The sequence below is a fragment of the Diuraphis noxia genome, unplaced genomic scaffold, assembly GCF_037042655.1.
Source record: "Diuraphis noxia isolate RWA-SAM2 unplaced genomic scaffold, SU_Dnox_SAM2 contig0005, whole genome shotgun sequence".
NCBI classification, from domain to species: Eukaryota; Metazoa; Arthropoda; class Insecta; order Hemiptera; family Aphididae; genus Diuraphis; species Diuraphis noxia.
Genome location: NW_028301715.1, coordinates 16,557,165 through 16,574,401, shown reverse-complemented (window position 1 = coordinate 16,574,401; position 17,237 = coordinate 16,557,165). Strand labels below are relative to the sequence as shown.

Genomic DNA, 17,237 nt, shown 5'->3' with positions numbered 1-17,237 from the left:
ATGACAACTCCTTAAACTAAAATTAAAGACTGCTAGATCTTGAGGCTATGCCATGGTTTTACGATCAACAATATTTGAACTTTTTGGTCGTATTTATTTCATGATACGCGTATCGTTTATTATTGATATTGATCGTAGACAACGTTTGATGAAAAGTAGGTGCTGATTTCTAAAAACAAATAACGTATAAAATAGTACTAAAATGTTGGAAATCCAAAACTGAAAATTATTTTTAATCATATAATATCATAACTTTCTCGAGTGCACGATATCTAATATTCTCCAATAATATTAAGCATCAAAGTTCGAGCCCTATACATTACGCGATGACGACTAACTTCCGACACACTCGCAGGCGGCGATTACTCGGATCGCGGTGTGCAGAAAGACTAGAAAGAAAAATAAACCGTTTGCTAAATTATAATAGATTTACGATACGCAGCATCGTTCACACAGGACACTAGACGAGGTGTGTGTGTGTGTGTGTGGGTGTGTGTGTGTGTGTGCACAAAGTGTGGGAAACCGACGGACGAGCGCGAGCGCTAACCCGTGTACGCACTGGCCGCGTTAATTTTATGCAGGAATCAAATAAGGATGAAGGAACGCGAGCCGAGGCGATGAAGAAGAGACGCAGCGGTGGTGGTGGACTCGTCACACCCGGGAAACAAGTGCCGCCATCGGTGAACCGGTTGCGCGACGGAGAGAGATAGAGGAAGCGCCCGTTCGGGGTGCGACGGAGCGGGCCGTGTGCGACGGAGACGGTAGCTCGGCCGTGCAAAAACCACCCTCGCGCGCAGAAACGCATCGCAAGCGTAGGCGGCGGCTACATGCAAGAAATTCCCATGGGACCGGCCAGCAGGTTATTATTATTATTATTATTATTGTGTACGACGGGAGAGCGAACGATTTTCACAGTGTTAAAATATTATTATCATTTATCCATATTAAAATAAATTACAATAAATCGCTTCCGCCTACGTTTGCTCTGCTGCTGCTGCTTCTGCTGCTGTTGCAGAAACGTTGTTTTATTATATTGTTTGTTTTTCTGCAGAGATCTGCAGCAGCACCTCGGCTCTACGATTTTCTCACAGTCGTCGTCTTCTCCACCCGCCAATGCCCAATCACGTACACGGTATCCTACAAGTATACCTAATATACCTATTATAACCACATGGTCATTGTCGCCACAATCGAGATGACCGCGGCCACGAGAATATTAAATTTTATTTTATAATATTGCAGTCTGCTGCAGCACTTCGTTCGCGGTGTACGTTCCTTATAATAATATTCTATTATAAGATATTGTTTTAATATTTGTTTAATTAATTTATATTTATTATTATTATTACCTACCTATTAAGTGCTTTTAATGTTGTCTTGTTTCTTTTTGAAGTGTTATTCGCTAAACTATTTCCAGCTAAAAATATATGTCTACGTCGTTTAAATAATTCACTACATTAACATATTACGGTCTTCGCAAAATTAAAACTATATTTGCTATTAGTTTAAGAACAGTTATTATGATCTTAAAGTTTTCCATTTTATTTTTAACGACAGTCCTTTTTTTAAATAAATTTCATTCAATATTTGAGCAATGTTTGCTACTTAGGTTAATCGTTTAAAGTTTGAGTGGCAATTAGACTATACAGCAAACGGTTATTACCCGTCTTCTTAAAACCTTTTAATACAACATACGTCTTACAAGATATAATTTATAAATTATAAATAATATTTTGTTGTTCAATGGTCTATATTTTTCTGAAAAACATCCCATTCCAAAACATTATAATATGTAGTTATAAGAATAAGTTGCCTTTCATTGAAATATTATAGATAATCGGCGAAAAATAATGAACAATTTTTTTTCCATTAATGAAGGACGAAGGTATAGTGATATTATTTAAGTTACTTTGAATTATGACTATAAACTTTTAATTTTTTTCTGAAACACAAAAAATGTTTTTGAGAAATTAATTGTTTTACTTGAAATTAAATAAAGCGTTCTGCGTCGTAATAGAATAATTTTTTTGTATGGTTTTTTTTAGTTTTTTGTAACTTTTTCAATCATTCTGCACTCCACAACCTACCGGTAAGTGATGCGCGAGACTGGCACGATCGGTGGTGTTACGGCGTTTTCCCCCACACCCCCTTCGAGTATGTATTATTGATTTTATTCGGTTTTCCTATCAGACAGATTTTATTCCTGTTAACGTGGACGGAGAGATACGAAAAAAAACGAGCGCGTCGTTTTTAAAATTTGCCCAGGGCCATAGTATCGTACTGCAATTTTTAATTAATACATCCGCACGGCCGATTGCACAAACCTAAATATATACGATGGAGCGTATACATACATTATTATAAAAATAATTAACGTTCAAATTTAGCTTTTAATCATGATGGTCTGTGTAGTTAAAACATTTTTTGTACTCTGCAAATACCTTCAATCATTTTTTTTTTATTTGCAATAAACAATAAAAAAAAATACCAAGTTAAATACAGTTTTAAATGAAATATATTATATATTCTAGTATTCAATTGTATTTAAAGCACGCAATATTTAAGTAAACACTTTTAGTTTTTTAATAACTTACTATATATATATTACACTAAATTTACTATTAAAAATGTTTTAAATCGTAACGTGACCAACTCGATTTTAACACATGAATCTTTTCTATATTCCATTTTGTATTTGTCTAAATAATTAAGTGTTTTAAATAAGTATTTATTGTTCAAAAACGAGTTAATATGTAATTATATTAGTTCGATTATTATAGGTATATTAACTACTATTACTAAATAAACTGAAAAAAAAAATATTTACATTCAAACAATATCATCCAAATTTTTATTCATATACAACAAAAAATATTTCAAATTATATTGTATTTGCTATTTTGCTTAGTGGACGTGGAAACTCGATTTATCCATTTATTTAATAGAAATTATCTAAGACTTTTGTCATGATTCAAAATTCAAAAACGCTAAATTTAATTCTTATCTGTTTGCATACGTATGATATAATTTATTAAAAATTTTCATTTAATAGTCGTCTAACTGTTCTGTAATAGAGATGTTTATATATAGTAACATTTTATAGCTTTATACCAATAAATTATATGATACAATTGGGTGTCAATTACTTGTACAAACACAGTCATATGTAAGTTGTAAAAGAAATGTGATAGTTGTCTACGTTACAAATAATTATAGTTTCTTACCTAAACTTTCAACTTATTACTATTTCAATACTTAATAAAATTAAATTCATAAAAAGTGTATGTAGAATGATATATAATATTATAGCTAACCAATTGGGTATCTTAGATTTTCAAAACACAAAAACCAAAACTACTTTAAATCCAATAAGCATACTATACGTTACATTTAAAAAATAATAATTTGAAAAAAAATAATGATGGTAACAAACACTTAATATAGTTTATACTGTAATAATTGAAATATATTATACATTGATAAATTTCTTGATTATAGACTTCAACAGTATTACAATACCATACAGAAAGTTGATCATGACACCAACACCGTTAGAAAACAGCCCCGGACATGACATATTGAACCGTAAGTATATAAATTATTAATATAAACTATTTTTTTTATATTTTTTATTCGTGATATTGTTTCGATAATACTGTGTCTGCACGATATACACACACACATAGGTACACATGCGTTTTAAGTACGTACACATGATAGCGCCTATATTATATAGTGTCCATTATGATTTGTTGTTATTATTATTATACTAGCTATACTATTGTACACGATATACACACTGACCGAGCTGAAGTTGCGATAACAATCTTCATGTTAGTGGAAACTTAATGCCCTTTCCTGTTGAAAATCGCGTGTCGGTTCCTCCTATACATATATTATAGTTTGTACAAGAGATACACACAACACACACACCCACACACTCACCCGCGTCGTATAGGTACACATAATGTCCACTTCCGATGTTCACATGCAAAACCCCCAGGAAAAAACACCAAATAAAAAAAAAAGTATATAATCTAGTAGTAATAAGGTCACAGGTGTCCTCGTGTGCTGCAGATCTTGCGATAAAAACATACAATAATAATGCCGTATATAATTTAATATTTTCCTTAATGTAGTTTTTCGTGTTTTCAAATTCGTGTTCATCGCATTCGAACAATATATAAGCGTTTCCCTCACCACCTCATGGATCTATAAGGTGACAATCGATCGAAACCTATAATATTCGTTACGAGTTCAGATATAGGGGTTGGATATAGACACTTTTTTCTTTAGGTAAAATGTTTAAACGACCACACCTTAAAATAGCACGATTCCGCATCACTTGTGTGATAGGTTAGGTTAGGTTAGCCTCGAATCACAAATATGATGCATCTTTCTAGCAGACTTAGAAGATAAATCATTTTTGATTGTATGAATTTTGATTGTTTAGAATATTCAGAAATTCAATGTTCTTTTTTGTGAAATTCAAGTGATTATAAATTTTTTTGGATTATACTTAAATGTTTTTAATATATAATTCATAATAAACCTAACTTTTTCCAGGTTCTTTGAGCTACCTATAGTTGGAGCACATATAGGATGCACACTTCGGACTCAGTGATATGATTTAGTGTATACTTGAATGGCTGTATAATATATTGTAACATGCGTGGTGCAAACGAGCCCTGGAAAACGTTAATTAAAACGCAGCAACAAATAGCGACATTTCGGTGATTAGTATAATATTATTATCGTTGTAGACACAAATATCAATTAGGCATATTTATTCATTATACGCGTCGCACATGATAATATTTCTCGCTATCGAAGTAGATTTATCACAGCAAAACGGCTTACCAGCTCTACACGTTTAATTTATATATATTTCATTATTTTAGCGAGAATGTCGTTAATTTTTTTTTTTTTTATTCAATTAATTCGACAACGAACATAAGCCTTGATTGTTAGAATCAAGCATTTTAAAAATTATCCAAGATTAAAAAAAAAAAATCCATTTTAAAAAACATAGATAAATATTTGGTTGATTATACAATTTCGGGAACGTAATTATTTTAAACTCCGCTTCTATTAATTTATGTGACTAGAATATTATAATGCTATATATACTATATCTTGCCTTATTAAATAAATTATAAATTATTACCTATGCAACAGTATTATATAACTTAACGTTGAATCAATTTCTATCGTCGTACTTATGAGAATTATAAATGACTGTATTTGCGCATCTCTCATTATGGAGTTATATTTAATTGAGAATATTTTTATTTCGACTATTTGTATAACTTATAATTACGACGATAGAAATTGGTTCGAAGTCAATTGATAACAACATATGTGAACAATTTATATGTTTTAATAATGCGTTTACTTATTTTGTATTTATTATTTTAGTCCATTTCGTATACTTCCTATGCTATTTTTATTTTATTTTATTTTTGTAGTTTTAATGTTCCAAGTAAAATTTTAGCAAATGCATTTATAGTAGGTAGTATATTATATTTGAAACTCATATCATATCACATTTTAAATGATCTTTTATAATACAGGTCGAAATAGGTAGATACTAAAATAATAATAAAATAACTTAGAAAAAAAAATCATTTTTGGCTTTTAGAGTACCGGTTGTTGCGTTCACTTGTAATTCGGTGAAAATGTCCATACTAAATTTAACGCTAAAATTATAAAATTATATATTTAATATATACTTATAATATGTTATATTATTATCATAATTATTATTGTTATGAAAGAATTGACAAAGTGAAAATATGATCTAGAGGATCAAGCCGGATTAACTTTTACAAGATTACCAAGTTGGCTGTAAACTTCTATCTGCCAAATAGAGACAAGTCCAATTTGATTCAATACGGAGAGGTAAGTTTTTTGAGGATATTACATTTTTGAAATAAAGTGGCGGTAATAAAAAAAACAAATCTGGTCTCACTCTAAATACAAGAAGTCTAAATCTTTTGCTAAAAATGAAAATAATATAATTTACTTATACCGGACTGGCGGACTATCGCGAGGAATGGTTTCTATGACAATATCTCATTATACAACAAATTAAAAATTGAAAATACCTGAGAATGATACTAATGCACACCAGAATTTTCTTTAAAAAAACATTAGGTAGTTAATAATTTTTTAGATTGGCAACAAACTCGTTTGGAAAAACTGAAAATGTCTGATTCATAACGCTTGATGATTACGGCGGTTGTCGTTTGGTCTACATTTTGTAAACAACGTGATAATATATTTTTTTTATTAGAGAGACAATATTATTATTTCGGTAGTTACGATTTTTCAACACCTGTTTTCGTCGACGTGCGTGTACATACCGACTAATAATGTACTAAGTGTCCATTCCAAGGTTCCATTATATAATAATATATCACTCTGTACCGGCTGTACCGCACAAAAACAATTTCGATATATTATATTATACAATCTGATAATATACTTATACGGGCGTGTATCGCAGTCCTTACATTTGCTGGTTGTACATTTCCGCGCGTGTTTATGGATTATACATACGTGTCGATAGCAGCTGTAGCAGCTATATAACTGCTTAGTGTACACATAATTGTATTATAGTAGGTAGTCCTATATTTTTCTAAAATATATACTGTCTGAATTCACAAATATACACCCAAGCGCGTCTCTCTGAAATGAGGAGGGATTAAGAGAACATTCATTCCTCACAACCAATTTTCACTCAGTACAAATAAATGCGTTTTATCTATATTTTTAATAATAACGGTTATTGTTTTATTATAATTTTTGAACTACAAATTACTTTTACTAGCTTTTATATACATGAAGTTTGGCCCTTCTCTCTTCAGAAAATTGTCTATAGAACGCAACGTGGTATATTTTAAATTTAAACCAACATTTATGCTTAAGTTTTTTTATTTTTATTAGTAACATCAAAACTTCCCGATGAATATTTTTTGAATTAAAGACAATGTTATCGTTATACGTGCATAACATTTACTTAATAATATTATTAATATTTTATAGGTACCTACTTATATGAATGATGCCGTATCTTCGATCGCGGATTATCTTATTATAATTACACATTGCACATTATATGCCATCAACAGATATAATAATGATATGGAAATGTTGCTTTACTCGGTCTGAGGCGCGTAGCACGCGTATCTGACATAATATTATTAATTACTATGAGTACTATGTCGGAATACGAGCGCGCCAAAGTCGTTTATAAAAATAGATAGGTATGTTTTCTCTGCCGCTATCAGTCGCTGCAGTAGTAGGTATTTACCTACGAATGACAGATATGACTATTATGTTCACGCAAAAATCAAAACGCTTTTATGCTAGTATCTATATCTATATGTAATAATATAATCTTTATTATAATCCGTTAACTCGATAAACACTATAAATATTATTATTTGAAATACCTGTGCGTTGACATATCGATTACTTGCAGTTTTATGAGATATTTCTAAGCGCACATCAAAAACTATATTATTATTATTATAAACATATCGCTGGATGCAATTCGTTAGGTATATCATTCATACTTTCGTTCGAGTACTATAATATGTATACGTTGCTATGTTAAACTTCTGAAATCTAAATTGATCTAATTCGATCTAATCGCTTGGATTAGGTGTTTGGCTACTGCTATAAGGAACGATGTTATAATATGTTTTCAAAACAGGAATTTTTTCGAGATACATCGATACCTGTCGCGATGGTTGAATGCACCACTGTCTATTATACGTTCATATTCTTAAAATATTAATAATTATACGTACAGTCTGTAATGACATATATACATAATAAATTAACTATTAAGAGGACACTATGTCCGCATGTGTTTTCTCCATCCTACTTCACGTATGACATAGACTAAACGCTTTGAAGCTTCAGTCTGAGTAGGACTCGCTCAATTTTGGTTCTAGAGTAAAAATACCTGTTACAAAATTGAATTGTGATAATATTTCCTACGGAACATTTTTAAATGACATTTAATTTTTCTAAATTTAAATATTTTTAAATGCACCGGCTTGCACTCTGAAATAATTAACACAATTAAATTTCGTAATATATATTTTTTCTCTATAGCACCACATAGCACCAAAATTGAGCGAGTCCTGCTCAGACTGAAGCGTCAACGCGTTTAGCCTATGTCGTAGGATAAGACGGACAAAATACTCATTTGGATGTGGAATCTTCTTAAGTATTTTTTAGTAATTACATTCATTTAATATATTATATTGTTTCTATCAGCGTAGCAGCAGCAGCAACAGCAGCAGCAGTACGCATATATTATACTTCCTGCGTCGGCGTCATCGGAACGGTAATAATAATTATCGTTAACGTCTCAGAGGGGCTGGGAAAATAACCGATTCACCCAGTTCGTGTGCCGGGCCGAAGATCGTAAGACCTTAAGCAAGAAACGTCTTTTGTGTGCTCGGCGGCTGTGACGGCTGCTGCTGCTGCTGCTCATCGGCACACGCGTCTAACGTACATCGGATCATCCGGACCGTGACACACGGGGCAACGGTTACACGCGTAGTGCTGTTGTATATAGTTAGTGTCGTATAATATAATGTAATATTATATTGTAGATAATTATTCGTATAGAGTTTATGATGGTTGGCGCGTGTCCAGCCAGGTGCAGCAGGATTGCCGCCGCGCCAAGGCCAAGAAAGGGATGCGATCGTCTTGTATGCATACGCGTACGTACGCGCTTATATTTAATATAATATATATGTATAATACGGCGGTTAGCGGTTGGCGTTGTATACCTACACGTATACGTCTTATTGTGTGTCATCTCAAGCAAACCTTATATCCGGCGGGAAGTTTCTTCTTCGTATAGTCATGATATTATAAATAATAATTGGCCACCGATGACGAGCGATTTAATCGAAATGGAGACGGCACGCGCCGTTACATAACATTATATAGTACCTATATATTATATCCACCTCAATAGGTGGTAGCCGCGGATCGATTTTATAGGAAATGAGTTATAATCGAACTGTAGAGTATAATCGTGTAAAATACAATATGTAATTATAAGTTGTACTCGGTTTAGCTATTATATTTTCTGCTACCAGTGCCTATACTACACAACTGCAGTCTGCAGTTAACTGGGTGAAGACATATCGTTGTGTATACCTCCTTTAACCTATGATTATAATATGTATATACGATATGATAATAATCGATGGTGGCGTGAAGACAGTTATTCGAGAGACTTGAGATGACTTAAATGGGTGACGATCCATCGTGATTATACAATATATAGGTATATACAAGCACTTAGCAGAATAATATATTATCTTTTAGTCTTATAAGAGTTCCCGTTTAATTTTTAAAAACAATTTCTGGTCGACTGGTTCCGGTTGTTTGTAAACGTTTAATTTATTCTCGATTCGTATTATTTTTATAGTAAGATAAATTTAAACTCACTGAAGACTAAAATTATAAATTACAATAACACTAATATACATAACACTTGAGCCGCCACTAGCTGTTACTTTAAATTATGTAGATAATATATACCTATAGCTGAAAAAAATTCTATTGTCTCTATTATATATTACGTTTAATTCGTTTTTTTTTTCATCACAAACACAATTTTTTCTTAATTTTTTCTTTACTTATTCGTCATCGTACACGACGGATTCGACGCGATGTGCACCGGATGTGTGCGTCGAGCATTAAAACAAAATGTATCGACTAGTTTGGGAATTTATATGTAGGTAATATTTCATTTGTGCACACTTGTGCAGAGTATAATCAAAAGCCAACTCTCGCCACCGTCCATATTCCCCTCTTACTGTTTTTATAGCACACACACACACACACATAATATGCATTGTATATATTATGTAATTGTATAGTTTTATATGTTCGATTTTATTTCCGTCGCTTTTTATTTAATTTTTTTCACCGGTACCTATCTATCTATCTATCTATATATATTATTGTTACGAGTGTTCGTTGTATATTCTATAGTTCTCGTTTTCATGAAACTTCTGCAGCGTATATAAACGGACTTTTTCAGGAAAATATACGCTGGACCGGCAGCGGTGGTATTATATTATATGGTATGTGTATGCGCTCGGGGTCGGCGGTCAAAAGGAGTGGTTAAAAAAAAAATCTGCTCGTTGCCATGGATATTCGCCGGGTAAAATACCCGGGAGGCTTTTTAGTTTTTTGTTTTTTTTTGTTTTTTTTTTATGCGCGTCCGGTCTCATCCCCAGCCTTTAAACCCGATCCCCCGCCGCCACCCGTCTGTCCAGTCCCTTTTCACCTCTTCCGCGTCGCTCTACATAATATCGTATATACCTACTATAGCATTTACTCGCCTCACTATGAATGTGTATATACGTTGCGTGCATAACAAAAACAATTTCGAACGTTTCAATGGCCGTATAGAGGTTTTATTTTTTTCGTTTAGTTTCTGTTTTTTTTTTTTTGAACGCATCCGAAACACGCCTAATCAATCGCTCTGCGGCGAATACTTGTCTGAAATTCGTACATAATTCAGCTTAAATGTGTATATATATATATATATATATATATACATATATATATATATCGCATGTATATTATATATTTGTATATCTACTATATATACAGTCGATGCGCACAATTATTATTCGACCAATACATTCCACAGATGTATGTCGATCAATACGATACAATAATGTAATAATATTAATTATACAACCGAGTTCTTGCAGCAACGTTATTATCCGACGACGGGAAATCATTAAAAACCGTTAACGTCACATACAAGACAGCTGCGCTCGCCGTCAGACCGACGCGAATAACCGAAAACAAAATTGTACCTGCAGGATACCATGGTATCTATATAATATGTATTGTAATATTAGTGTAATAATATTTGAATCCGTAACCGTAGAGTTTTTTATTCCAACAAACAATAGTTTTGTTCAATTAAAAAAAAATTCTCGTGTAGATATGATATTATAATATGATGGTATTTACTATTTAGTTTACTCTATAATATTATTAAAATTTTCGACATTTTTTTCGAGGAGAAGGGGGTTATTAATGGGTGGATAGGCCATTTTTGGACTACCGGAAAATTTTAAAAAGAGGGCCCCACATGAAAAAGAATTTAATAATATATGATATTAAAGGGCCCCATTACCGAAATACGAAGGGGGGCCCACCGGGAAATGCCCTGATGCCCGGTAGGCTTATACGCCCATGGGGTTATTTTACTCCAATTTATATGATATTCCATGTTAAAATTGTTTCATGCTTTCCACACATGCAGTCTTTCTAACTCACAGTATTTCCCAAACTGTAAGTTGAGATTGCTTGCTGATAGGTAATTTAAACTAATTAAATAAGTTATAAGAAACTTCTAGTATAGTCTTACCAATTAAAAATGTATTTGTATCTTTTTACATCAATAATTTATATCTACAACTTTAAATAAATAAATATTATTCAATGCCATGGGAACATCTGTACACTTCTGTGTTTTTTACATCGATATAAAAGGAATGGTTAAACATGAAATACATTTTCCCTCCGATTAAGCAATCTTACAAAGTTGAAGTGATTTCACATGATCTAATCATAATATACAAAGCCGCGTAGACACCTAAATTGTATATATAGTGAGAGGGGGTTATAGTTGGTAGTTCCATTGAGTTAATTTAAAAAAAAAAGTATGAATAACATATAATAATGTTTTTGTAGTTATATGTTCATAATATATACAGGGTGGTTTACTAAGCATGCTCATCCCCTTTTATCTTCAATAATTTAGGTATTCAAAATATGATTTTTGGAATCTTTAAATATATAAGTTCTTAAAGAACATATTTTAAAATTCTTGAAATGTTTTGTACTAATTTGAAATTCAGATGAGTAGTTTTTCAATTATTACAATATTTACTCTATGGATAATAGTCCTTAATGTAGTATTAAAAATTAGATATATCTAAAACAGATGTATTTATCTAGTATTTTTCATGTTTAGACCATTTTTATAAATTATTAATGTTGATAAATTAATATTAATCACCAACATTTTAAAATTCCCCGTAGCTTCCATATTTTCCAAACCCATTATCATGGACTTATTATATATCTAAGGTATCTATACTATTTTAGTACACAAGATTAAATAACTCAAAAACCCCTTGTTTGAATTTCAATTTTGATACGTCAATATATTCAGAAAAATTATCTGGTAAGTAAATTACATTAAAAAATAGGGGTTCTCATTTAAACAACAGAAGTTTGAATCATCACAAGATGCACCTATAAAAAAAAATGGTCTGGGAGTATATTTAAATATTCCGAAAATCAGAATTCGAATAATATCATTATTAATGGAAAAAAAATAGGGTTGAGCATGATGTATGGTGAAACACTTTGAGTAAAATAATACAATATATTTTAAATTATAATAATATTTATAACACGCTAATTTTCTATCTTTCATATTTAGTATTTATAAATTATAACTAATACCTAGTTAAAAAAAAAAAATTACTTTGAAATATGTTAGATTAGCGATGCACTAGGGGCACTGCGGTCTGTGGCTCATAATAAATAATTTAAAAAACCACCTACGACCCTAACCATATTATACAATACTATAATATGAACATATTATGGGCGGTTCAATTTTCCTCCAAAAACGAGATACCTATCGTTTTCCTCCACTGTCTATGTTCCACCACAAAAAAAGGTTGGTTTCTGTTTTTTTCCACATTATTTTCATCTAAAACTATGTCTATTATCCTCCAATATTCAGCCAGTGTACTATTGCGTTCCGTATTTTAAAGATAAATTAAGGCTTTAAGATCACATTTTGTGCTTATCGGTTGATGATCATATGATTATATTCTGGTATCGACTATATCAGTTATTGAAAAACGCTCGTCTGAGAAGGTATTTACAAATAGTAAAATATTTATTCATATTATGCAGTCTAATTTTTCTTTTCTTTAAACAGGTATTCATTTGTTACGCCGAAATTTCTCATAATTATGAAAAAAAAAAAATGTTATAATCATTTTTTTTTTTTTTGCTATACATAAATTATTTATACTAATTATTTCATTTATCATTTATTAGAGGAATATTGCTACGGCCTTATATATAAATATATACATCGGATTTTAATGATATATTCCGGACTATGCATTTACCCTCTGGTTACGCTAGCGTACATTGTATACCTTTATGTCTATCCTGCAGCAGATGATAATCATGTCCGAAGCGCACTCGAGTACTCGACCTTCCCTAAACTACGAAACCTTACATCACAGTTCATGTATAATATTTATTTTTTACACTTGTCTTGTACACGATAGTGCCTACACGCGGTATGTATCGCCACTTCCCTTTACTGTTTCGCGTCTGAGAATGTTTCCGCGGTCACGAACCACGCTCTTTGTTTGAACGCCGCGAATAGGCCGACCGCTTGTTTTAAACTGTGTTCATCTGATTTTGTATAATATGTAATGTGTATAATATATTATAATGAATTATCGCATACGTATTATTAATTGTAACAACCACGCGTACAGCCCGTAGAGGGATATTGTGTATGGTGTAGGTACTTAACTCGTCTATATATAATAATATGATATTATATTATGTACTCGGCCGTTCTGTCGGCACTCGGAAGAGTGTATTATGTATATACCTGCCTATATTTTATTAATCTAAACTGTATAGACACTCGTATTATATTATTGAAAATAATATAAAACCCTAAAAATCCCCTTAAAATTTAAAAAAAAAAAATTACTAAAAAACCAATTAAGTCCAAAAAAATGTAAAATAAAAACCATTTATGATCATTTAATGCTAGAAAAGTTATACCTTGTAAATCATATGAAAAAATGCGAAAACCTAAACTATCCTAGCCCTATAATTATTATTATACATACACCTACTCTATGTATTCGTACTATATACCTCAGAACGGAATCATCGACTAAAATATATAATTGCTGGTCAAATATCCTAGTATAATAATATCACCAGAAAAATGTTGCATCAACATATTTATAATATATAGGTATGTATATAAATTGAATTCGAGTACTTAAATTCAATACTTGATACTTAAACAGTATACATGTTGTAATAATTAACAATTAACATTGTATAAAAAATTATGTTAAAGCAAAAAATATCACAATATTAATACACCTCGCTAAATTCATAAAAATCGAAAATTATTAGTTTTTAACAGTTACTTTCATTATTGTTTTTGATTTTTAATTTTACAAATAATACTAACCACTACTTATTTTATAATATTTCTATATTACTAATTATTATATATTGTATATGCTAATGCTAATCATTAATATAAATTAATTAAGTATACTCAAATTCGAGTAATTCTGGGGATTATGCCACTTGTAAAATAATTTACTTAATAACAACATTTTATTAAAATGCATCCCTCAATAAATTCCTTCATATTGCACACTAGGATTAATGGGGTAAGAAATTAACGAATCAACTAAATAACTTAATGAAGACATATTGATAATTTGTATATTTTCATTTAAAATAGTTTTATTATACTTACATCATGATTAAGCAAATAAATAAATAATTATTTAGTTATAATTCCTGCTGTAAGAGGATAGGTATGTATTTTCGGTGAACATGATTTTAACTTTTTTTTCAAATTAACCAGATTAACTTAAGTCAAAAACAATTGTTTTTAACTAATTAAAAACTATATATAGTTAATAATCCTATCTTTGCACGTTTGTGATTATATCGTTTCTGTTAAATTTCTGCTGTATCCGTTGAAAATCTATCTTATTAGAGTATAGGTATCATCGCTCATCAGTATAAATTGTATGACAATAAAAATGTGTAGTTATACTATTGTAATTTTTAGTCGCATCATGAAGTGTATGCCAAATCATAAAAAATTAAAAATTAAAAACTAATGATTTTTTTTTACTGTGACATAATATTATCATATTATATGAATGCGTTGAACGGTACACAACATATTTTATGTTCCGTGTAATTAAACACGAGTATGATTAATATTATGCCAAAAAAAATTGTCAACAACTTAACGTACCTACCTTTCCTATTTGGTATTATATTATGATTATCACCTTTGTCCACATTTTAAATTATATATGAAAAAAAAAAAAAAACGTCTCCACTCGCATCAAACATGTACTGAAAGTAGGTACCTACTTAAATAATTAAATTTAGATGTTATTCTGTTGATATTTTGCAGGTAAAATATTAGGTAGGTACTTAATTTTTTATCCAAATATTATTATTTCAATTTCCTAGCGGTCGAATGATTATAATATGTACTGCAAGCGTATAGGCGTATAAGCTGTATAGCGTCAAAGTCTTAATACCTAATTGCAGTTTTATTCCAAAACTATTTCACTTTTCAACATTAATAACTGCAGCATATACACGTCGTCATATTCGCCCACGTAAGTCCATAGTAGTTATAATATTATTGTTATAGACCATCGCCGTGTCACCTGGCGGTGGCGTATATATTACCGGAAATAACGCGCGAGCCATCGTCATGTCCGTATTAATTTGAAACTATCTAAAAACACGCAATAATGATAAGAACTACATGTGTCGTTTTCAGACCCGCCGCCGCATTGTCCAGCCCTGTTACAGTTCAATTAGGCTAAAAGGAAACACTCGCGATCCGTTTTTTTCGTGACCACAACACCTAAACCGTGCTCTTCCCCTCGGAGCCGCCGCAGCACAAAGTCGTCGCCCACACAATTTATTATAATAAACAGAATGTACAACTACAGTTGTTGCAGTTATTGGTAGTTGTTTACCTGCACCGTCCAAGAACTCTATATTTCATACGAAACAACAAAAATAATGCGACTATATGAGTATACTGTAGTTTTTATAGCCTGCAGGGATCAAAATTATTTCCTCTCCCCCCCACACCAATCACGAGTGATATAAGTCCTATACATAACAATCGCATGTTAAACCCAAATTAAATTTTAAAATTTATAAATGTCCCTAGTCCACTGCCTTGGACCTTGCGGAACATATTATGGATTATTGAATTATTGCGAATTCATAATGTTATCGTACCATTCGTACCTATAGTCATAGTGTATGCACCCACCACTATAATACTATATAATCATAGTTTTACATATTATAATAATATTACAATTAAAAAATTAAAATCGCGATTGAAATAGGACATAGTACCTATGGCATTGCCCATTGGTGTTTAAATTGATTGTATACCTATTGACGTCGTATTAAATTTATATGTGGATTGCTCATATTTTAAGATTCCTATAACGCATAACGACGACAGTATTATTCTGTTCCAAAAATGAGATACCTGTTGTATTTCTTATCAATTGTCACCCATTTTATTTTTCTGGCCAAGACTGATTGTTTTATATATTATTTATAAATGTTTATTCAAGTATACTATATATATGTATAAACATACATTTATTGATATGAAATAATTTTTTTTTGTAATAATTTGACTTTTAGCTTGACAACTAGCTCGTCTTATTATAATAATTTTATACACAAACTATTGTTACTTGTTTATTTAATTACCATTTATAACTATAATTAAGATTTGTATATAAACTTATATATAGTTATAAACCTGTAATTCCATACATAATACATTATATAATAAAAATTAAATTAAACGTCATATTTTAACTGTAAATTTCACTAAAAATAAATATCTACCAATAATTGTATTTTTTTTTTTTTTTTTTTTTTGATATTACTCATTGATTATTCGTTATTGCATATGCCAATGTAAACTCCTACACGAATAACCTTTTTACCTGTATCATATCATTAAATGAAAACTCCTACACTACTAACTTTTTTAAATTTTTACCTGAAAATCAAAGATATTGTAATCTCCTACATAGACATTTTTATTTTAAACGTATGTGATTATTACTATTGTTTTATTATATTTTTCAAACAATTTTTGTTTTAGGATTAAATAATTATGACTATAGTTTTATTATCATTTTTATTATTTTTTTCAAACATATTTTGTTTTAGGATTAAATGATTATGACTATTATTTTATTAACACTTATTATATTTTAAAAATTTTGTTTTAAACGTAAATGATAATGATTATTGTTTTATTAACATTTTTATTATATTTTTCAAACCATTTTTAT

The 17,237-nt window shown here is 30.6% G+C and overlaps 1 long non-coding RNA gene across 6 annotated transcripts; it reads left to right on the top strand.

Moving 5' to 3' along the window:
- The first annotated feature begins 1,214 nt into the window (after positions 1 to 1,214).
- On the top strand, positions 1,215 to 16,984 carry LOC149054967 (uncharacterized). Of its 6 annotated transcripts, none has more exons than XR_016192087.1 (7): positions 1,215 to 1,885; positions 2,046 to 2,154; positions 3,499 to 3,585; positions 4,454 to 4,492; positions 4,567 to 4,733; positions 5,778 to 5,901; positions 15,677 to 16,984. It is a non-coding gene; the product is annotated as an uncharacterized LOC149054967 (long non-coding RNA). The 6 variants fall into 6 exon arrangements; XR_016192085.1 differs by having other exon boundaries at positions 1,216 to 1,885; positions 5,805 to 5,901; XR_016192088.1 differs by lacking the exon at positions 4,454 to 4,492.
- The last annotated feature ends 253 nt before the right edge of the window (positions 16,985 to 17,237 follow it).